The sequence below is a fragment of the Nyctibius grandis genome (assembly GCF_013368605.1).
Source record: "Nyctibius grandis isolate bNycGra1 chromosome 34 unlocalized genomic scaffold, bNycGra1.pri SUPER_34_unloc_2, whole genome shotgun sequence".
NCBI lineage: Eukaryota > Metazoa > Chordata > Aves > Nyctibiiformes > Nyctibiidae > Nyctibius > Nyctibius grandis.
This window is the reverse complement of record NW_027167469.1, coordinates 6,811-15,559: the sequence shown is the minus strand read 5'-3', so window position 1 is coordinate 15,559 and position 8,749 is coordinate 6,811.

Sequence of the window (8,749 nt, the reverse complement as noted above, 5' to 3'; positions counted from 1 at the left end):
AAGGAATTGGCTGGATGGCTGTGTCCAACGAGTTACAGTCAATGGCTCAATGCCCCATGAGGAGTGTCCCTCAAGGGTCTATACTAAGACCAATACCATTTAATATCTTCGTCAACAACATAGACTGTGGGATTGAGTGCACCATCAGCAAGTTTGCAGAAGACAACCAAGCTGAGTGGCGCAGTCAATACTCTTGAAGGAAGGGATGTTATCTGGAGGGGTCTTGACAGACTTGACTTCTGGGCCCATGCGAAACTCTTGAAGTTCAACAAGGCGGAGTGCAAGGTCCTGCACTGACAGAGAGGTGAATGAACTGAGAGTAGCCCTGCAGAGAAGGACTTGGGTATACAGGTGGATGAAAAATTGGACAAGGGCCAGCAATTTGCACTTGCAGCCCAGAAAGTCAACTGTGTCCAGGGCTGTCGAAAAAGAAGTTTGGCCAGCAGGTCAAGGGTGGTGATTCTCCCCCTCTACTTTGCTTTGTGTCAAAGACAAAGTGTGTGGATATGTTCTGCACTGGCACAGACTTCTTGAATGAGCGGATTTCCTGCCACTCTCAGGACGATGCTGGTTATTTTGGGGCTGAGGTTTCTGTCCCATTAGTCTTCATAAAGAGAAAATACCCACAACTGCTGAAGAAGCAGGGCTTCTTCTTCAGGCAAAGCACAACAGGGTGAATGGTAGCACAGCAATGGGGATGGGATGTGCCCAAGGAATTGAGCAGGGCTGCGGGCAGGAGGAGATGCCAGGAGCTTACAGGCTCCCTCAGATGTTCCCAGATTGCAGAGCACCCTGGGTTTCGGACTGCTGCTTTGGCTCTGCTCAAGCAGAGCTGTGCCTTGGGGGAGAGTGCCATCTCTTCCATGACACCCTGGAGCCTGAGGCACAGCCATCCTAGATTAAACCTTGATGTCAGCCTTCCTTTTTTTTCAGGATCAGGAGCATCTGAGTTGCCCGGGAAGAGACCAAGGGGCTGGTGTCTTCCCTCAAGCCTTGAAGGACTGAGGGAACAAAGAAACAGAAGTGAGAGACATGCCTGTATCATCTGCAGAGAGCCTGGCTTCACCCTCCAGTCAGGCCCCATTGCAGACAGCTCTTCCCATGGCCAGGAGGGAGCTGGGGGAATGAATGGCTCAGCTGGAGGCTGCTGGTCAGGAATAGCCCGGGGCCCCTGAAATATTGCCCTCCCTATAGAGCTACTGGGGGCAGAGCCCTCCTCGCCTGGGCTGGGGCAGGAGCTCAGTGCTGGGGTCCTTCATCCTCCCCACCAGCCCCCACTGACACCCCACTGCCCTTGCAGGTGCACTGGATCTTCTCACATTGCTCCATCACATGCTGCCCAATGAGCCCTAGGGACACACAATCTTTCAGGGACCTCACTGTCCAACTCGCCTGGCAGCGCAGCTCCCCCAGGCAGGGCTGACCCTGGGGGGCTCCTGGGGTGCAGCATCAGGGGCGTGGGACTGATGAGCCTCCTGCCAGCCCCACCTGCGCAGGAAGGGATGGGGGTGGGTGACTGGGTGCCCCATGGGTTCCCAGGACCTTCACTGGGCCATCAGGGCTCCCCAATTACTGCCTCAGGACCCCAGGACAGGGAGGGGCCCCGGGGCTCATGGGTCACCAGTGAAGCTCACAGCCTCACACTGCAAGGGCTCCTGCAGACTCTACAGGTATGGACAGCTCTGGCACAGGTAGTCCTTGGTTATGCTCCTGTTTCTGGCCAGCTGGAGAGAGAAGGGTGCAAGGCTGGTGCAGAGCTGCCCCATAGCCAGGCCATCCGCACACCCAGGGCCACCCTCCCCTTCCTTTCCCCTACACCAGGATATTTCCAGCTGGAAGCTGTGTGGTGTCAAGGTTCAGAGGGAGCCGAGTGCTCTGTGGGGATCTGTTCCTTGTCCCCTTTTTTTTTTTTGACATTGTCTCAGAAACCGCCCTATCCCATGTGCTCAGACGCCATCTTCTGGGGTACAGGACTACCTGACCTTGACGACATTTTGTGAGGCAAGAAGCTAGGCGCCACTAGGGGTGACTGACATCTCTGCCCTCCAGCACTCCACCCCCTCCGGAGAGACCCATCCGGGACATCTGGCGACAGCCTGGCAATGGGCCAATCCTACGGCGCAGGAACAGGACCTGTCCCGCCCTCGGGCCTGTGAGTGGTGCGAACTGTGACTGGCGGCTCCATGTCACATGACTCTGCAAAAAAAACTCTATAAAAGAGGCCGGTTCGCCCGACCGCGCGGGCTCCCACCACCGACTGCCAAGAATCAACAAAGGACCCACGGGACGCCGTGGGATCCAGGGTGGTGACTATCCTTTCCCTCTCAGCTGATCTCTTTTCCTCTCTTCCTTTTACTTACTTCTCTCTCTCTCTCTCTCCCTTCCTTGCTCACTAAGTTGCCTCATTGTTGGACTTAATAAAGTCAAAGTTAAGTTTATTGATACTGTGCCTCAGTTGTGCTTTGTCCGAACTCAAGGATCACGAATCTATTTTATTTCTGGTCAGGATTTTGGGGGTGCTTTACCTGCAGGCAGGTAAAGCATACCAGGTGATTTATAACTAGGCGGGTCCCACGTGGACTGACTGCATTGAAACAGGCGGGTCCCTCTCGGGACTGACTGCACTGGAGTTACTAATCAGGCAGGTCCTTCTCAGGACTGACTGCATTTTATTTCTAGATTTACTTTTTACTAATCAGGTGGGTCCCACGTGGACTGACTGCATTTAATTTCTAGATTTATTTTTTGCCAATCAGGCAGGTCCTTCTCGGGACTGACTGCATTTTATTTCTAGATTTACTTTTAAGCCAGATCTTAATCCAGAACCTGACATTTTAAATTGGCGTCACGGACAGGATCCTTGAGTTTTGGAAGTTATCAATAGCTTAGAGAAAATGGTCGCAATTCTGAGTGCATCTGTTGAAACCCAAAATCAGGAACTAGAAGACCCGGCACAGACGCCGCAGGCACTAAAGCTTTTGGTGCAGTTGTTGCAAGAGCGGGTGGCAGATTTAGAGGAAAGAAACTGTGAATTGGAGGAACAGGTTAAAACTCTGCAAGATGAAGTAGGGAACGAACAGGAGAATGTAAGGTGTTTGCAGGAGGCTTTTGTAGAAAAGTTACTTGCTTGTGACTGCAGGGGGCGACTGAATCATCAACAGGCAACTGATGCAGCCCCGTCCCATGGTGATTACCACAAAGGGGATGGTTTGTACCCCAATGGAGAACCAGAGGAAGTGAGGATGCGATATGATTTACCGCAGGGACCTCTGCAACCCCTTCGACCGCTGGTCAAGGTAGAATATGCTTATGAGGATAGTGAGGACAATAACCCTAAGATGGTTACTAAGGAGGTGCCATATACAGCAACTGAATTGGCTAAGTTGAAAAAAGAATATTCGCTCAGTCCGAAGGAGTCTGAGACAGAGTATGTGTGGAGAGTGGCATTAACTGGTGGAGATCAGATTATGTTGAATGAAAGAGAAGCTGAGGGATATGGGGGACCTGGAGTGTTTTTGACTACTGGTGATCATAGAGCCCCTTGGTCTCTCACCCAGCGAGCAGCTTATTGGGCTGGAGGTTTAAATCCCTTGGAGAGGGGAGATCCTCTTGTGCTTACAGGCTCGGTGGATCAGCTTGTGGAGAATGTGCACAAGGCGGCTTGTTTGCAGATGATGCATGATTGGGAATTGAAGCTTAGGCAGGAATCCCCAATGATGATACCGGTAGATCCTGAGAGGATGACTCCTCTGGTTAGAGGTTTGCCTGATTCATTGAAACCCTTAGGAATTCAATTACAAGGCACTATCAGAAATACCCCTCAGAGTGCACGGGTGACAGCTGCTTTAACCGGAGCTTTAACCCTGGATCGCCATATCCCAGGACAAAAAGTGTGGACATGGGGGGAAGTAGCTCAAGAATTGATTAACTATGGGTGGAAATATGGTCCAGTGAAATCAGAACTTAAAAATGTGAGGCGTATGGAGGTGAAGTGTCCTCTAGTGAGGCCCTCTCCCCCAAACCTGGTGAATTTAAAGAGAGATAGTACATCTCGAAGGAAAGCGTTGTGGAAAATAGGATTGTTTGTGGTAAGCTTAGCACTACTAGAGGCTGAGCGCACCATTTGTCAGCAACCAATCATTCTCAAAGGCCCCTTTAAGGTAATGAAATCAATTTTAGCAGGGACCCCTCCCCCTGACAGGGTGTCACAACGAGCATCCATGCGGAAATGGTATGCACAAATTGAACATTATTGTGGCATCTTTAACGTATCAGAAGGCACACCTAAAAAACTAGCTATACAGGAGGAATTCTCTCCAGATCATAAGAATAACCTCCTACCTCCTGTCATAAAAGTAGCACCTTCATTTTCCAAGCAATTACTGAATGTCTGGTTCACTGATGCCTCAGCCAAATGTGAGGGAAAGGTGTGGAAGTATCGAGCCGCTGCCTTACAAGTCCAGACTGATGAGAAAATCATAACAGAGGGTGAAGGTAGTGCACAAGTGGGTGAATTAATTGCTGTTTGGAGCGTTTTCCAACATGAGGCTCAATCTTCTTCTCCTGTCTACATCTACACTGACTCTCTCACTGTCTTCAAGGAGTGCACCGAGTGGGTTCCTTTCTGGGAGAAAAATGGGTGGGAAGTCAACCAGATACCGGTATGGCAAAAGGAAAAGTGGCAGGACATTTTAAGAATTGCCAAACAAGGGAATTTTGCCATAGCCTGGGTGGCCTCTCATCAGGGCGGTGATGGTCTGGCTGGTCGGTGGAACGGTGGGGCAGACAAATTGTCTCGTTTGGCTCACCTGCAAAAAGAAGCAGTGACAGAGAGTTGGGAAGGACTGTTGGAAGTGGTTGCATGTCAGACGAGGACATATGGGAGCCAAGGATCTTTACTATGAGGCGCGGGCTTGGGGCTGGCCTATCACTGGGGAAAACATAATCCAAGCCTTAAAAGAATGGTTTAACTCATTCCCAAGACCTCAATCAATTCCACCAGACAATGGTTAACCAAAACCTCACCCGATCCTTTCACTAATAGGACCGAGAAGATTCTTTTTTTTTTTTTTTACAGGTTGTAAGATAGAAGTTCAGAGAAGAAGAAGAAGAAAGTAACATTTAATGGAAATTTTGATTGTGTGTATAGTTGTAAATTGTATAACTTTAATAATCTTTGCAATATGCCTTTATCACCATTGGCAAAACTGTTTTGGGCAGTTGTATGTTGTCTCGTCTGTACTGTTCAAAGCATGCCTGGCGAGAACCTTGCTTCCTTGTTTTCAGGTTTAACATGGGAAAATGAGTTCTTGTTGTTGGGAAAATTGATCGCTCAAGCTTTTAATCTTATTAATTGCTGGGTGTGTGGCAGACCATTTGGTCTGGAAAGTTGGCTGTGGATCTCCATTCCTCTTGCTCCTGAGTGGATTGTGAGAAGAATCACCCTCATCTTGACCCATACAATACCCTGCTCCTGGTCGCTATTGTATTAGTTACACCCAAAAGGGAGGGTGGTACAATCAGTCCCTGGTGGGAGAAGGTTTTCTGGTCCCCCACTGATTACACTCACTTTGGGGAAATATTAGGTGCGAATTGTGTTTGGAAACAATGGGCAGGAGCATGGTAATGTAAATGGTGATGGAATTAAATGAATCGCATTAACTGTGGTGTGACAGGGGACCCCTTTGGCCTGGGAACCATCTGAGTCAAAGGACTACCGCCCTGCCAGATCATGGTCAAGTCCTTTGCAAATGGGATGCAAACCCTGAAAGGTCGTTATTGGACTTGCAGGCACCATGCATACAAAATGCTACCAAAAAAATTGGACTGGGGTATGTTATATTGGGATGATATGACCACCATTCTTCATACTTCTGAAAACTGACAGCTAAGAATTGGGAATCAAATTATATGATCCCCAACAAATTATTGAGTATCATGGACCTGCAACCTGGAACACCAATGAACCAATCAACATTGGCTGGTTCTCGATTACCTGCTAGCAGAAGGAGGAGTTTGTGCAAAATTAAATGACTCTAATTGTTTCCTGAAAATTGATGATAATGGAAATGTGGTTGCATTATATAACTCTTTCTCATTTTGTTTACGACATGTTATAGTTGCACTATAACTTTATCAAATGTTGTTTGTCGTTATTGATGATATTGTTGTTGTTAGACTTCTGTAAAGAAGAGGAGGTGTCTCATTCTGTTTATTAGAATGATACCAATCACAAGTCATTGGACTTATCTTTATTTCCTTGTATGCTTTTCTCTTCCCTTTTCCTTCTTTTAACCTCTTTTTCTGTCTTTACCTTTCCACACCCCCTGGAATCGAACCACTGACATTGACGATTTCTGAGCCACGGGGTGGTGTGGGGATCTGTTCCATGTCCCCCTTTTCTTTTTTTTCGGCATTGTCTCAGAAACCGCCCTATCCCACGTGCTCAGACGCCATCTTCTGGGATACAGGACTACCTGACCTTGACGACATTTTGTGAGGCAAGAAGCTAGGCGCCACTAGGGGTGACTGACATCTCTGCCCTCCAGCACTCCACCCCCTCCGGAGAGACCCATCCGGGACGTCTGGCGACAGCCTAGCAATGGGCCAATCCTACGGCGCAGGAACAGGACCTGTCCCGCCCTCGGGCCTGTGAGTGGTGCGAACTGTGACTGGCGGCTCCATGTCACATGACTCTGCAAAAAAAACTCTATAAAAGAGGCCGGTTCGCCCGACCGCGCGGGCTCCCACCACCAATTGCCGAGAATCAACAAAGGACCCACGGGACACCGCGGGATCCAGGGTGGTGACTATCCTTTCCCTCTCAGCTGATCTCTTTTCCTCTCTTCCTTTTACTTCTCTCTCTCTCTCTCCCTTCCTTGCTCACTAAGTTGCCTCATTGTTGGACTTAATAAAGTCAAAGTTAAGTTTATTGATACTGTGCCTCGGTTGTGCTTTGTCCGAACTCAAGGATCACGAATCTATTTTATTTCTGGTCAGGATTTTGGGGGTGCTTTACCTGCAGGCAGGTAAAGCATACCAGGTGATTTATAACCAGGCGGGTCCCATGTGGACTGACTGCATTGAAACAGGCGGGTCCCACGTGGACTGACTGCACTGGAGTTACTAATCAGGCAGGTCCTTCTTAGGACTGACTGCACTTTATTTCTAGATTTACTTTTTACTAATCAGGTGGGTCCCACGTGGACTGACTGCATTTAATTTCTAAATTTACTTTTTGCCAAGCAGGCAGGTCCTTCTCAGGACTGACTGCATTTAATTTCTAGATTTACTTTTTGCCAATCAGGCAGGTCCTTCTCAGGACTGACTGCATTTTATTTCTAGATTTACTTTTAAGGCAGATCTTAATCCGGAACCTGACACCTCCGGGCACAGGACAGGCGCTGGCTGCATGGCCAGGCAGCGGGGATGGTGGTGGCTCCCCAGCCCTGCACCGAACTCAAGGGGCTGCAGGAGAGAGGCGAGTGGCTCCCTGGTGCTGGAAGCAAGGCTGACGGCTGTGAGTACGCGTTACCTTCCTTTGGCTCCAAGCGTCTGCATCAGGGAGGCTCAAGACAGCGAGCCGGAGCCACAGGCAGACAGCCGGGAGCTGCGGGTGTTCCTGGGCTTGCTGGGGTGGAGGAGCAGGTGGGCTGGATGGAGCTCAGAGGCCCTGGGGTGCTCAGACCCTGCAGAGGTGACCCTGCGCTCTTCTCTGGTGACCGCACAAAGTCTCTGTCCGAGGCCGGTAGCATCCCATTTTCAGGGGCAAGGAAGAAGGTGGGTGGTTTCCCAGGACCAAGGGTTGGCATGCTGGGATGGGGGAGCGTGAGAAGCCCAGAAGTACTTCAGGGTTGGGTCAGAAGCGCAGCAGGTATATAGGATGGCCACGGGATAGCTGTGGGAAGGATGGAGGAGACACTTGGTGACGCAGCGTGGCCCCCAGCCCCTCCCCAGGACTCGCTCCCACTACGCTGCTGCCCACAGAGCAACACCCATGCCTTCACCCAGCCCCACCGGCCCTCCTTGCTCCCCTGCCTGCGGCTTTGGCCACTCACAGCCTTAGGGGCAGGGAGGAGCGGGGGCAGAGGGGGGGCTGCCAGGGTACCGCAGGGCTGAGCACCATCATGGAGGGCAGTGGGCTGCTGACGCGCAGAGCTGCCGGTGTCTGCCTGCCGCCCATGCCTGCCTGTGCTCTTCCAGATGAAGATGGCAGGCTGTCCTTCCACACAGGCAGCTGTCACCCAGCGTCCCCAGCCAGCACGGGGAAGGCCACAGGCGATGACACCTCCAGCTGCGCTGCCGTCCAGGAGCTCCCTGTCTCCTGTGCCGCCCACGTGCTGCACACGTGTGCCCCGCGCCATGTGCCAGTGCCTCGCACACCTGCGGCGTGAAAAGCACAGGTAACGTGGCAGAGGGGATGTGGGCGCCCACGGGTGCTGGAGCGGGGAGGGCTGCCCCGGAGTTGCTGCACACCCTGACCAGGGTCTGGGCCCAGCACGGGTTGAAACGGTTGGGGGCCCCAAGAACAAGGAGGATGTTGTAAATACCTTAGACATTCGACTAACCTAGTTATATAAATAAACAAAGGGGAGCCTTTTTTTAATTTAGATGGGTATATCTCACTTCAGACGACTGGGCCTTGAAAAGATAGTTTCTAATTAGGATGGCTGTATTTCACTTCAGACAGCTTGGCCTTGGGAAAACAGAGGCACAGAAACCTAAAGATAAGGGAGTTGCAACAGCTGCC